Source organism: Ochotona curzoniae, unplaced genomic scaffold, assembly GCF_017591425.1.
Source record: "Ochotona curzoniae isolate NIBS_2020 unplaced genomic scaffold, NIBS_Ocur_1.0 contig_3432, whole genome shotgun sequence".
NCBI classification, from domain to species: Eukaryota; Metazoa; Chordata; class Mammalia; order Lagomorpha; family Ochotonidae; genus Ochotona; species Ochotona curzoniae.
The window spans coordinates 10,687,501-10,702,283 of record NW_024465859.1 but is presented as its reverse complement, the minus strand read 5'-3'; the positions used below and the strand labels follow the sequence as shown (position 1 = coordinate 10,702,283).

Genomic DNA, 14,783 nt, shown 5'->3' with positions numbered 1-14,783 from the left:
TAATTTTAAAACGGGTTTCTTATGGAAATGTATAAAAGTAGAAAATCAGTTCTCATTTTATAAAAATAGAGTGAGTAGAATTCACTGCTTTGTTCCCAGTCTCATCTAGACATAGGTTCCTTGTTTTAGTTGATGTGTGTTACGCCTCACTTACACTATATTACCGGCTTAGGGGCTGGCCTTGTGGTGGGTGTGTGATGCTGCTAACCCATGTCTAGCATGAGTCTCCACTGCTTCACTCCAGTTCAGCTTCTCACTAATGTCCTGAAAGGCAGTGGAAGACAGCCTAAGTGCTGGGGCTCCTGCAGCCTCTGCAGGTGATCCTGAGGAGTGTATGGTGCAGGGCTCAGCCTGGCCCAGTCCTGGCCTTTAGGGCTGTATAGGGGATGAACCGGCAGATGGAAGATCTCTCTGTGCTCCCCGTTGCTCTGTTGCTCCACCTTTCAAATGCACACAACTTTTTAAAAAGCAGCTCAGAAAGATTTTTGTTTTCACTTTATTTCCTCTATTCCATGTATTAGTTTCCTTTTTAGGAATTCCTATAACATCTATTTCTTATTCTCATTTTATTTTCCTTTATCTCATCAATTTGGTTAATCCTCAAAATCTGCCTTTATTTTACTAATTCTGTTTCAAGTTTTGTAGTAGACTGCCTTTAATGGAATTTTAAGTTTGATTTTTTTTTTTTTCCAATTTATTACGTTGCATTATGTGATACAGCTTTTTAGGTACTGGAATTTCCCCCTCTCCTCCCCCAAGTTTGATATATTTTTAAATCCAATTCTGTATGGCCTAAAATGGTTTCATTTTTTAGGAATGCCTACTCTGACCTGATACATGCAACTTACTCTTGGATTTTATGGAGAAAAAGAATCAAATTAAAAAAAAAAAAAACTTTTCTCATGCCTTTGTGGTGAGTTTATTTCAGAGGCAGCCGTTCCTCTGATTGCTCTCTGTTGGGGTGCGCAAACTAGAGTTGCCTGGCTTTGTAATAAAGATTTATGGTAATACAGGCAAACACATCATTTAGACAATGTCTTTGGTTGCTTTTGCACTATAAAGGCTACAGCAGATGCTTGTTTTGCTATAATGCAGGACAAAGTAACAGCAGAAGTTTCATGGAGTCCAAAATCTAAGATTGCTTATTATCTGGCCCTTTATAGAAAAATTTAGTTCACCCCATTTGTGAACGGTTTTTCTTACTTTTTTTTTTAAAGATTTATTTATTTATTGGAAAGTCAGATATACAGAGAGGAGGAGAGACAGAGAGGAAGATCTTCCGTCCAATGATTCACTCCTCAAGTGAGCACAACAGCCAATGCTATGCCAATCCGAAGCCAGGATCCAGGGACTTCTTCTGGGTATCCCACACAGGTGCAGGGTCCCAAGGCTTTGGGCCATCCTCGACTGCTTTCCCAGGCCACAAGCAGGGAGCTGGATGGGAAGTGGAGCTGCCGGGATTATGGCGCGCTCAAGGTGAGGACTTTAGTGGCTAGGCCACGCCGCTGGGCCCGGTTTTTCTTACTTTTGAACTCTAAAATATTTTCATGGTCCCATGGTTCCTTTTTGTTTAATTTTTTTTTTTAAGCAGAGTTTAGAGAGAGAGAAGAGAGGGGGAGAAAGAGATTTTCTATCAATTAGTTCATCTCCCAAATGTCCATAATGACTGGAACTGGGCAGATCCAAAGTCTGGAGTGTCTTTCAGGTCTCCCATGTGAGTGCAGGGGCCCAAGTACTTGGGCCACCTTCCACTGCTTCCTCAGGCACATTGTTAGGGAGCTAGATCTGAAATGGAGCAGCCAGAACTTGAACTAGTGCCCAGGTGGCTTTACTCACAATGCCAAAATGCAGCCCCTCAGAGATTTGCTTAACTTATACACCATCAACAGGACTTACCACAAAACCAAACGAAGGTTTTTTTTTCCTTACATGACCCTGGCTTTGCTGTTCACATTCTCCAGAAAGTTCCTTGACCAATCTGCCTTTCCAGCTCTGTAATTTGAACCTAGGAAGGCTAACTACCTGGAAAGTCTACTAGGAAAATTGAAGTTTTATTCCATGCCTTTTCCTGTTGTCTCTATGTTAAACAAAGAAGTAGGCATCAAAGAGTTATTTTCAAAGAGGTTTTGGCTTGACAGAATAGCTACAATCAATAATGAAAATATATTTACATTTCTAACCTTGTTTAACTGGTTTCTTTCTCACAGCGTAGATCATCCACGCAACCAGGAAGTTCCCAGAGGGCAATGTGAGTTAAACTTGAGTCAAAGTAGTTTTCCTTTTAGCAACGGTCTGAGAAGGTTGCAAAACAAATCACAGATTTGGAATTTGAAACAGCTTCTTAAGCTTTGGAAAAGTATTCGAATTCTCTGGCCTTCTGATTCTTTAAGGATTGCTTCATCTGACAATGTTTCCTTCTGGCTCTAGGAGTCTTTGATGTATACCTGTGTCAGCCCCTGGTCAGCTCCACTGCTTCTCTCTGAGGAACTCATGTGAGCTCAGGGGTGGGTCAGAAGCAGGGGAAAGGGTATAACAACGTGGGAATTAACTAATGACAATACTGTAGTTTTTCCCAAAGTTGATCTAGATTTCCCTTGCTATGTCTTATAAGATTGTTCTTGAACTACTTCTAAGCAACATTTGGCCAAAGTGATTTTTTTTTTAATTGGAAAGGCAGATCAGATTTACAGACGGGAGGAGAGAGAAAAAGTTCTTTCATCTGCTGTTTCACTCCCCAAGTGGCCACAGTGGCCAGAGCTGAGCTATTGTTTCAAAGTCAGGAGCCAGGAGCTTCTTCCAGGACTACCACATGGGTGTAGAGTCCCAAGGCTTTGGGCCATCCTCTGTTGCTTTTCCAGGCCACAAGCAGGGAGCTGAGTGGTAGGTGGAACAGCAGGGACATGAACTGGTGCCTATATGGGATTCCAGTGCTTACAAGGTGATGATTTAGCCATTGAGCCATCACTCTGGGCCCCCGAAGAATTTATATGTTAGATGAATCTGACCTAAAGAATTTTCTTCAGAAAGAAATGTGTTCACGTTGGTTTTGTGTTTTATATTTTTAACTTAGGTTCACATTTTTGGATACAATTTTTTTTAAAAATAATTTGTTTATTTTTAATTTGAAAGCAGATGAACAGAGAAAAGGAGAGATAGAAATCTTCAGTCCTCTGGTTCACTCCCCAACCATAGCTGCAATGGTTAGAACTGAGCTGAACTGAAGCCAGAAACCAGGAACTACTTCTGGGTCTTCTACATGGATGTAGCGACCCAAGGACTTTCTCAGGTCAGAAGCAGAGAGCTGGGTAAGAAGTGGAGCAGCAGGGACATGAATGCTGGAGTTGGCAGGTGGAGGATTAGCCTTTGGAACCAGTGTTCCTGGCACCTGGTGAGCCGTTGACCTTGTTTAGTCCCCCATCATTGCAATGTCTTGGGAGTAAACCCGCAGATGGGAGTGGTACATCTCTTTGCCTTTCAAATAAATAAATAAGTATAAAAAAGATGACTAAGATATAATTTCTTCAAACAAACATGAAAACAAATAACACCAATCAAATGTGTTAAGTACTATAGCTAAACAAGTTGTAATCACTTGTTTTCACTTCCATACTTAAGCAGGCAGTAGAAACATGTTCAGTCACTTTGTGCATTGTACATTATATTTTGATGTAGATATTATATCCTATTCTCCTAGGGAGTCACTGTGTTCATTTACAACAAACTCTAACTAGCTGCAGGCCTATTAATACAGGACATGAAAACTATGATCATAGAGAATCTGGATTGGGAGACATGTAAATATGAGAACTCCCTTTCTGACATCAAGTAAAAAGGACACACTTTCACTTTCTGGCAATTATGTTTAGGATTGGATCAACACATTCTAAGTCTTTAATCTATGTTGAATGTAAAAGCAATTCCACAGGATAATATTCACAATCTTTTTATGGAAAAAATAGACTGTGCAGTTAAAAAAGATTTTAGCTTTCATATAAGTAGCTACACTAATTTTTATTTGATTTCATTTGTATTTGAAAAGTAGAGCTACAGAGAGAAGGAAAAACAGAGACACCTGCTGGTTCACTCCCCAAATGGCTGAAATTGCCCAAGCTGAGCCAATCCAAAGCCAGGAGCCACGAGCTTCCTCTGGGTCTCCTCTAGTAGTGCAGAGGCCCAAGGACTTCAATCATCCTCCACAGCTTTCTTAGTCCTTAAGCATGGAGCTGGATAGGAAGTGGAGCCACTGGAACATGAATTGGTACCCATATGGGATGTCAGATTCATAGGTGGAGACTTAGCTTACTATGCCATGGCACCAGCCCCAGTAGTTAAACTAACTAGGGAAAAAAAAAATTAGGGAGAGAGAACAGAAGGAAAAAAAGAGTACAGAAGTGAAAGAACTTGCCATTATTTTGGGTTGAATTTAGATACCTGAGTAGTCATCTAAAATACATTTACTCACTTATTCATTAATTTGTGGAATCAGTTAATATAATAGCGATAGCAGTCAGAACTTGTTGAACACTAGCTGGGCACTATACTATCCACCTCATGCAGTGTATCTATCACATGAATATCTTACAGTTGGGAACTGGCATTATTCCCATTTCACTAATGTGAATTTTGAGGCTCAGAAAGATCTAGTACATTAACTAGTAAGTTTAAGTTTGGGTTAGGCCATTTTCTCTGATGTCCCCCTGCTACATGCTATCCAATGTGCTAACCCCTAGCCCTTTGTGCTAACATCTGGGGATTTAAAATTAAACAAGGGCCCTGGTGCGATAGCTGAGTGGCTATCCTCGTTGCATCCATTGGAATCCTATATGGGCATTGGTTCATGTTCCAGTTGTCCCACTTCCCATCCAGCTCCCTGTCTATGGCCTGGGAAAGTAGTTGAGGACGGCCCCAAAGCCTTGGGACCCTGCACCTGCGTGGGAGATCCAGAAGAAGCTCCTGGCTCCTGGCTTCAGATCAGCACTTGGGGAATGGACTAGTGGTTGGAAGATATTTCTCTCTGTGTCTCCTTCCCTCTATATGTCTGCCTCTACAATTAAAAAAAAATAATAATAAAATAAAGTACCATTTTAATATATTATTATTTACTTAAACATTCTTTTAATACTTAGGGTATTATCAATTTTACTTTACTATAGATAATACCTTCATATCTTGGTGCCTGTGGTTTTTTTCTTATGTTGCAAATTCCCAGGAGTAAGTGAAAAAAAATGCCATCTTTATAGGTTGTCTTATGCTTTATTGCATTACTTTTAGGCATGACTAACTGGCTCACTTTAGCAGTACTAAGTATTATATGTGCTGCAATAAGACAATTTGCTAGTTAACAAGTAAAACTCTACCTTATGTTGATTTTGGTTTGTCATTCTTTGAGGAGCTACGAGGATTATCATTTCATAGACATTCATTCTGTGTAAGAGATTTCAAATGTGGTTAAAGGCAAATGTATGTAGTTTTAGCTTGAAAGTATGGGCCTTTAGAATTTATGCAATTAAAAAAAAGATTTATTTATTTGTATTGGAAAGGCAGATCAGATTCATTCAAAGAGGAGAGACAGAGAACCATCTTCCATCCAATGGTTCACTCCCCAAATGGCTGCAAATGACTGAGCTGAGGTGATCCGAAGTCACCAGCCAGGAGGCTCTGCCGGGTCTCCCATGGGGGTGCAGGGTCCCCAAGGCTTTGGGCTGTCCTGGACTGCTTTCCCAGGCCACCAGCAGGGAGCTAGATGGGAAGTGGAATTGCTAGGACACAAACTGGTGCCCGTATGGGATTCTGGCACTTGCAAGGTGGGGATTTAGCCTTTGAGCTATTGCACGGGGCTATGCTGTCTTTGAAAAAAGATTTATTCATTTGTAATTTGAAAGATTTACAGATAGAAAGAGATCTTTCATCCATTTGTTTAATGCCCTAGATGGCTTTGATAGCCAGGGCTGGGCTAGGCTATGGCTAGGATCTTCTCGAGCTCTCCCATGGGGGTGGCATGGGTCCAGACGCTTTGGCCAGCCTCCATTGCTCTTTCCATACAGGGAACTGGAAGACATGCAATTACTCGTGTTTTTTATGCATTGAAGCAGTGTACTTCTTTTTTCAGGATTGTGAAGGGTTTGGATTTATTGACATACCACATAGGTGTCTAAATAGAAAACTTTTTCAAAATGATTATTTCAAAACTTGAGGCTGGATAGTTCAAGATCAGAGTGCTGACAGGATATGTGCCTGGTAATGACTGCTCTTTGCTTTCAAAGTGTGACCTTCTGGGGACTGGTGCTATAGTGTAGTGGTTAAAGTCTTTGCCTTGCACGTGGCAGGATACCATATGGTCGCTGGTTCTAATTCCAGTGGCTCCACTTCCCATCCAGCTTCCTGTTTGTGGCCTGGGAAAGAATTCGAGGATGGCCCAAAGCCTTGGGACCCTGCAACTGTGTGGGAGACCCAGAAGAGCTCCTGGCTCCTGGCTCCTGGCTTCAGATTCATTCGGCTCCAGTCGCTGTGGCCACTTGAGGAGTGAACCATTGGACAGAAGATCTTCCTTTCTCTCTCCTTCTCTCTGTATATTCGCCTTTCCAATAATTATAAATAAATCTTAAAAAAAATAACAAAAAAGCCAAAGTGTGGCCTTCTTCCTGAAACATCCAGGTGGGTGGAAAGCTGGGTGCTTACAAAGGGTGGAAATGATAGAGCGGATAAAAACAAATAAAGAAACAAAACAAAACAACTGAATATCATCTCTAAAGCCCTTTTATGAAGCTACCTAATCCTATTCTTTAGAACTCTGCCCTTATGACTCACTGCATAAAGGCAACACCTTCTAATTCTGTTGCATTGGGGATTAAGTTTCAGCCTGAATTTTGGAGAGGACAGTAAACATTGGAGCCATTGCACTGATCCCTGGAACAATTTCATAGAGTTACAAGCGGATTAAAAAATGTTTAAGTTCAACTCATTAACCTCTACGTGTCTTTATTTCCTAATATGCAAAATGCATATGGCAGTAGGATTGCCACAGAGATTAAAATGAGATTATAGCTCATAATCAGGTGCATAGTAAACTACCAAGAAACATGAGTGGTTGTTAGAACACAGCTGTTCGGATTAGCACACATCAGATTGCAAGTTTACACTTCATCCATTCATTCACTTCAGTTAGCTGATATATACATGCCAGGCATTACACTAGAATCTGGTTGTAAAAGTGAATAAAATTTATTTCTGCTTTCATGGAGTTTGTGTTCTAAGACAGAGCCAATAAAGACACCATGTTCAATGATGATTATGTTAAAAGTAGGTTGTGTAGGGGCCAGCACAATGTCTTAACTGCTAATCCTTCACATCCACATGGCAGCATCCCCCATCTGGGTGCTGCTTTGTGTCCCCACTGCTCCACTCCTCTTCCAGCTCCCTGCTGGTAGCCTGGGAAAGCAGTGGAGAATGGCCTAAAGCCTTAGCACCCTGCACCCACAAGGGAGGCCTTGAAGGGAGGCTCCTGGCTCCTGGTTTTGGATTGGCTCAGCTCTGACCATTGTAGCCATTTGGGGAGTGAACCAGTGGATGGAATATCTTTGTCTTTCTTTCCTACTCCCTCTAAATCTGCTGTGTCAATAAAAACAAATAAACCTCTTTTCAAAAAAAAAAAAAAAAAAACCCCAAGCTTTATAAGAACAAGATAACAGTAGGTTGTGTATGTAGGTGTTCCTACAGGGTTGTCAGGGATCATCTTCCTAAAACAGCTGGACTTAGGTTTTCAGAAGTGAGAGAGTAAAATGCGTTCCAGACAGATTTTTACTTGAAAATATTGTTAAAAATTCAGGGTTGGAGCCTTCCATTTATGTTTGGTGGTATCATATAGGCTTGAAACATTGAATTCATATTTGAAAGATGCTCAACAGATATTCAAACAGATAAGTGATATCAGTGGCCTGGTTAGAGGTACAGCCATTTTTTTTCTTTTAATGTTTCATCAAAAAAAAAAAAAAGCGACATTTAATTTTTTGAACAGGCCACACATTTACATGAGACAAACATTAAAGAGTATTAGAAGGGATTAATCAAGTCTTTATTCTCTCCTGAATCTATCCTCATGCTTTCTAGTGTTTCCAACAAGTAACACGTGGCTCTTCCTTTACCCTTCCAAAGACTTTAAAAACAACACGATATCCCAGCCAACAAATGTTTCACATAGAGAAAAACATGAAACCTCCAGAGGCGGCCTCCCAGGAGCCTGCGTCAATCCCGGCTGACCAGGGAGACCGGAAGGACCCGAGGGGGGCGGGCTAGCGTGAGGCGGAAGCGGAAGTGATCAGCAGAAGCGCTAGGCTTTCCCCGAGGAAGAGAGTGGACGCCAACAGGTAGGCGGCTATGGGGGAGGTGGCCGTAATTTCCTCACCTGGAAATTTGACGGCCTAACTTCCTGGCTCCTTGTTGCGTACCACCGCGGCTCGGCTTGCCTGAGTCTTCCATCAGGATGTGTCTAGAACCTTCCACCCTGCTGCCTCAGGGAAGCGGGCAGCCTTTCTTCTAGAAGCTTCTTGTTGCTTCTCTGGACACGCTGTGGAGGCTGAGTGTCTGGACTCCTTGTCACCATGAATGGCCTCTATGTGCCCAGGTGTGCTTCGGGCTCCGTGTTCAGCCGCGTATTTATGACGTGAATGCCCTGTGGTAATTTTTAGTGAGTGCCGTGTGGTAGTTTTAGGCTATTTTAGTGAGAATGTGCCGAGTCTGGTACTCACAGCTTGCAGCATCCTCAGCTGTGGGTGAGTTCAGTGTCTGTCTCTGGTCGATGTTATTTTGCAGAATGTGTTCCGTGTAGGGTGAAAAATCATTGCAAGCGCAACGCGCTGCCCTCGAAGTGTCTGAGTCCCTAAGGATTGCTGCCTTCCGTATGGGAAGAACTAAATAGGATCTTCGCCTTGGAAAATATGTGGAGGTCCCCTTAACTTTTGATTTTTTGCTGTTTTGTCTTAGCTGTAGTAGATGTAGTAGTTGTCTTTTGGTGTTTTTAAGGAAAAACCCTTGGTGAAAGATTTCGGCTTGAAAACCAGCAGATTGTCTGCAGGTGAAATTCCCTCTAATTCAGTTCTCTCTAACCACTTCTTCGGGCGGTTTGAGTGCTTAGGGTAACCTTCTGTTTCAATTTCAGCTGTGGCTTGTGGATAATTAACTGAATGTTTCTGAAAAATCAGATGTTCTATTGTTGATTTGTAAAGTGTGCTAATTTAGCTTGAGAGTTTTTTCTTTTTTAGCTTTTTAAACTGTATATAGAGGGAATGAACTTTCATGTGTAGTAATTATAGTTTCCACCCTATCTTCTCTCCTGAGGAAATATTTTAATCCTTTTGCACGGCTTCACGCCGTGTGCCAGCATGGAAGCCCATCCCGAGGTAGTGAGTGAAGCCACCTGGGTGTAATCGGTCTGCTTCCCTTCCCATCCAGCTCCCTGCTCGAGCACCCTGGGAGGCGGCAGATCATGCACAAGCGTGGGCCCCACCACCACACGGGGCATTGAAAGGAGTTCCTGGTCCAGTCCTGACTTGTGTGTTTTGCGGTGTGAACCAGATTTCAAAGTATAGGCCTCTTGCTTGATTTTGGTGATTGCATCTCAAGCAGAAACAAATTTTAAAAAGCAAACTAAAGAAAAATCATAATGCCCACTAGGCGGCAGCATAGTGTTTTTGGTTCTTTCCTCCGTCATAATTGTTTTTGGAGATGTGATAGTATTATTTTGACAGCCGTAGATACATGTGTGAAATACATATTACGTGTTAGAATCTGGAGCAAATGCTTTCTGTTCATTATCTCAGTCCTCAAACCCATTATTCTCCTATCACACAAGGAAGCTGAGAAAGAGATTGCCTAAGATTGCAAGGCCAGTAACTACAGTCAATATCTGATAGAGCTGATTGGAAGTCAGAGGGTTTACCTATTCAAGATTACCAAATTAGAATTATGCTAAGTTTGATCAAATCATGGAGAAACTGCAGGTAAGATGAGACATTGGATTGTGCGTATTCTGAAAGAGGTGAGAATTAAGCATTGGTTTTAAATCATGTATCACAATTCTGAGGGCCTGGTTTCCAAAAGGCAAATACTTCCCTAAATTCCATTCCAAGGAGTGCTCATGAGCTGGGTTAATAGAAAAATTCCCTGTGGTCTGGAATAATCTTAGAATTCATTGAAGACTGAGATGTCCCACGGTGAAGGAACATGTTTAGCTCAATTTCTGAGCTCATACCAGTCTTAACTTTTTCACATTATATCCCAAATTAAGAAATATGTTGCACACAGACAGGTATAAATATCTCTATGTGTGTCTCATATAAAATGCACACAGGGAAGTACTTTACCATGAGCAGTGTGCATTTCTATTTTCCTTTTTAGTTTTAGCTAACCAAGGCTTTCATGAAAAAGAAATTCTGATTAAACCTACACATTGATATCTTCACTCACAAATAAATTGCTAGTGTATGTGTTTTTAGCTTTAGACTATGGAGTGTAATCTTTTTGGTGAATTATTTATTTAGTGGAACACATTTTCACATTTTGGGAAATTTGTGGAAGGGCTGTAGTTGAAGGAAGCCATTGATATGCTATTTATCTTTCTTTTTATTTATTTTTATTAGAAAAATTTACAGAGGGAAGGAGAGATGTGATCATATAATTAGAGAAATTATTTTGCTTATAATGTATATATAGGTGAACATTTTATTATAACTTGTTCATGTAGTTTTTATAATTTATCAATTGTATTTGCTAATGTTGTCTGATAAATACATCAAAAGGCTGTTCAGCTTTCTCAGTTTTCTTGTGATCTGTGGAAACTTTTTTTTTTTTAAAGATTTATTTTTATTATTTTTTCATTGGAAAGGCAGATATACAGAGAGGAGAGACAGAGAGGAAGATCTTCCGTCCGATGATTCACTCCCCAAGTGAGCGCAATGGCCGATGCTATGCCGATCTGAAGCCAGGAGACTCCTCTGGGTCTCCCACGCGGGTGCAGGGTCCCAAAGCTTTGGGCCGTCCTCGACTGCTTTCCCAGGCCACAGGCAGGGAGCTGGAAGGAAAGTGGGGCTGCCGCGATTAGAATCGGCGCCCATGTGGGATCCCGGGCGTGCAAGGCGAGGACCTTTAACCACTTGCGCCACCGCGCTGGGCCTGGAAACTTTTTTTTTTTTTTTAAAGATTCATCTATTTTTATTACAAAGTCAGATATACAGAGAGGAGGAGAGGCAGAGAGGAACATTCTCCATCTGATGATTCACTCCCCACGTGAGTGCAACAGCTGGTGCTGCACCAATCCGAAGCCAGGAGCCAGGAACCTCTTCCAGGTATCCCATGTAGGTGCAGGGTCCCAAGGCCTTGATCTGTCCTTGACTGCTTTCCCAGGCCATTAGCAGGGAGCTGGATGGGAAGTGGGGCTGATGGGATTAGAACCGGCACCCAGCTTCTCTCATTTTTTCCCCTACTATTTATTTTTTATTTCTTTGAAAGGCAGAGATAGAGAGGAGGAGAGACAGAGAATCTTCCATCCACTGGTACACCTCCCCAAATGGCCACAAAGATAGAGTCTGAGTCAGGCTGTAACCAGGAGCCAGGAGCTTCTGCATCTCTCACATGTGTGCAGAGACTTTAGTACTTTTTCTTTTCCAGAAACTGTAGTGGGGAGCTGTATCAGAAGTGGAACAGCTGGGAGTTCAGCTGGAGCCCATATGGAATACTGGCACTGCAGGTGGAGGCTTAGTCTATTATGCCACAGTATCTGTTCCTATTTAAAGTATTTTAAATTTCTAAAATTTATGTGAAATTTTCACTTTTTCTTGAGAAATTTTACTATGTTTAAAGAATATTTTTTGTGTAACTACTTGCTAGAAACAAAATGTCTAATAATCTTATGTAATTTGCAGTAATTTAATATAGTATTTGTCAGCGTGTTCACTATTCTCAAACTTCTTTTCGCATTTGGGTCTTTTTTTTTTTAAAAGATTTATTTATTTTTATTACAAAGTCAGATATACAGAAAGGAGGAGAGACAGAGAGGAGAATCTTCCATCTGATGATTCACTACACAAGTGACCATAACAACTGGTGCTGTGCCGATCTGGAGCCAGGAGCCAGGAACTTCCTCAAGGTCTCCCAGCAGGATCCCTAAGCTCTGGGCCGTGCTCAGCTGCTTTCCCAGGCCACAAGCAGGGAGCTGGATGGGAAATGGGGCTGCTGGGATTAGAACTGAAGCCCTTTTGTGATCCTGGCGCGTTCAAGGTGAGGACTTTAGCCGCTAGGCCACGCTGCCGGGCCCCACATTTAGGTCTTAATAAAGCTTCTACAAATATGAAACATTTCATGAAAGACAGCATTTATAATAACATTATAAGTTGACATAAAAATAGCAGGAGAATGAAGCAGTACTCAGATTATTCAGACAATATAGTTCAGGAAAAGGGAATTGGTGTGTGGATCAATAAGAAAGGCTTTACCAAGGACATGGACTTTAATCTAATTTTTTAAAAATATTTTTATTTTTTTAAAAAATTTTTACTCTTCAGTATTTTCTTTTCTTTTCTTTTTTAAAAAGATTTAGTTGTTTATTGAAAAGTCAGATATACAGAGAAGAAGATCTTCTGTCTGATGATGATGATTCACTCCCCAAGTGAGCGCAACGGCCGATGCTATGCTGATTCGAAGCCAGGATCCAGGAACTACTTCCGGGTCTCCCACACGGGTGCAGGGTCCCAAAGCCTTGGGCCGTCCTTGACTGCCTTCCCAGGCCACAAGCAGGGAGCTGCATGGGAAGTGGATCTGCTGGGATTAGAACCGGAGCCCATATGGGATCCCGGGGCTTTCAAGGTGAGGGCTTTATCTGCTAGGCCACACCACTGGGCCTCAATCTAATTTTTAACTCTTGTGGATATTTTCAAACATTTGTGAACGATTGAACTAAAACTAAATTTATTGGGCCCGGATGATAGCGTAGTGGCTAAAGTCCTTGCCTTGCATGCGCTGAGATCTCACATGGGCACTGGTTTGTGTTCCAGCTGCTCTATTACCCATCCAGCTCCGTGGTTCTGGCTTGAGAAAGCAGTTGAGGGCAGTCCAAAGCCTTTGGGACTTTATATCTGTGTGGGAGATCTGAAAGAAGCACCTGGCTTTGGATCAGCTCAGCTCCAGCTGTTGCGCCCTATGGGGATTAAATCTGCTGATGGAAGACTTTTTTGTCTCCGTAAATCTGACTTTCTAATACAAATAAATCTTAAAACCCCTAAATTTATTTTGGTTAGTTATTAAAGCTTTCCATTTTTTATAGTATGCACTTTCATGAATGTATTGAAAAATTGTATGCACTTAAAATTTTTTTGCCTCAAAAGAAGCTTTTAATTTCACTTTCATGAACTTTTTGAAATCTCTAAATATTTAAACAGAGGAATAGTACAAGGCATTAGGTATTCAGTTTTAGAGAACCGAAAGGGTGAAGGTATTAGTTGAAACTTCTGAGGAAGGCATAAAAGACCTCCCAACACCTGCCTGCTTTTCAGGCCTCAGCTCGTCTCGTTTACATTTTAGACTCTAGTTTCCTTGACTTGGCTTTATTTTAAAATGATGTGCTCATGTCTTTCTTACGCTGTTTTGTGCTATAGGATGCCCTTCCCCAATTTTTCACTTCTGTCTTATGTATCAGAGTTTTTTGTTTTTTAAATTGGAAAGTCAGATTTACAGAGAGGAGAGGCATAAAGATCTTCCATCCACTGGTTTACTTCCCAAGTGGCTGCAACGACTTAAGCTGCAGCAGTATGAAGCCAGGAGCGAGGAGCTTCTTGGTATCCCACAGGGGTGCAGGGGCCCAAGGGTTTGGGCGATCCTCTACTGCCCTTCCAGGACACAAGCAGGGAGCTGGATGGCAAGTGGAGCAGTGGGACAGGAAATGGCACTTATATGGGATTCCAGCGCATGTGTTTGCCACTAGGCTGCCGTGCCAGGCCCAGCCTTCAAGGTTTTAAGTCTCAGTTCAGGAGTCTGATGTTCTATATTGTCTTTAAGTTTTCCTTGTTGGTTTGAAATAACCTCTTGTGCTACAAGTGTACTCTTTATTGTGATCATGATCATACTGTATTTTTGTACAGCTACATCTCCCTGTTAGAGTTCTGTGAGGACAGTATCTTTTGTTTTATTTTAGAAATAGTTATATTTTGAATATAAAATAGATTCAATCAATATTTGGTGCGGTTTATTTATTTGCCATACAGTAATGTTTTCAGACTGTAAGGGGCTTCATAGTACTGACATTTGGAAGTTCATTTAACAAGCTCAGATTTACACTTGATTTTACAATCTTTCTAGATTCTGAACCATCTTGTGTCTTGGCCCTTTTGTTATTGCCTTTATTCCTAAGCTCAGTGTTCATGCACATGGTCCCCCTGTGCAACTCCCAGGCTTCATTTCTGCGATTCCCTCCATTTTAATACTTTCATACTGCATTTTTACTGGCTGCTTCCTGTAAGATCTAAGGCATTTCAGTTTCTCCCATTACTTTTCTTTGATTACTTATGATCTTGAGCTACTGACTTGCATCTCACTGCTCATCAGTGATCCACACTTCACGTAAGTGTTTGTCAGTTAACAGCCACCTTCGTATCTTGCAGCCAAATTAAATTTCCTCTTGTTCAGTGTCTATTTCAGGCTTCCTCCGTGAACTTATGTTTTCTGAATTCCTCAATAACTTAAAATCTCTTTTCCACAGGTTAATTATAAATCAGCTTAAAAATAATGTGTGTGTTTAT

General features: G+C 41.3%; 1 protein-coding gene across 1 annotated transcript in view; it reads left to right on the top strand.

The window, feature by feature from the left end:
- The first annotated feature begins 8,269 nt into the window (after positions 1–8,269).
- Positions 8,270–14,783, top strand: part of CCDC73 (coiled-coil domain containing 73) — a 117,029-nt gene continuing 110,515 nt past the window's right edge. Inside the window, exon 1 of the mRNA XM_040980055.1 lies at positions 8,270–8,363. The gene's annotated coding sequence lies outside the window, so the exon portion shown is untranslated. The remainder of the gene's footprint in view (positions 8,364–14,783) is intronic.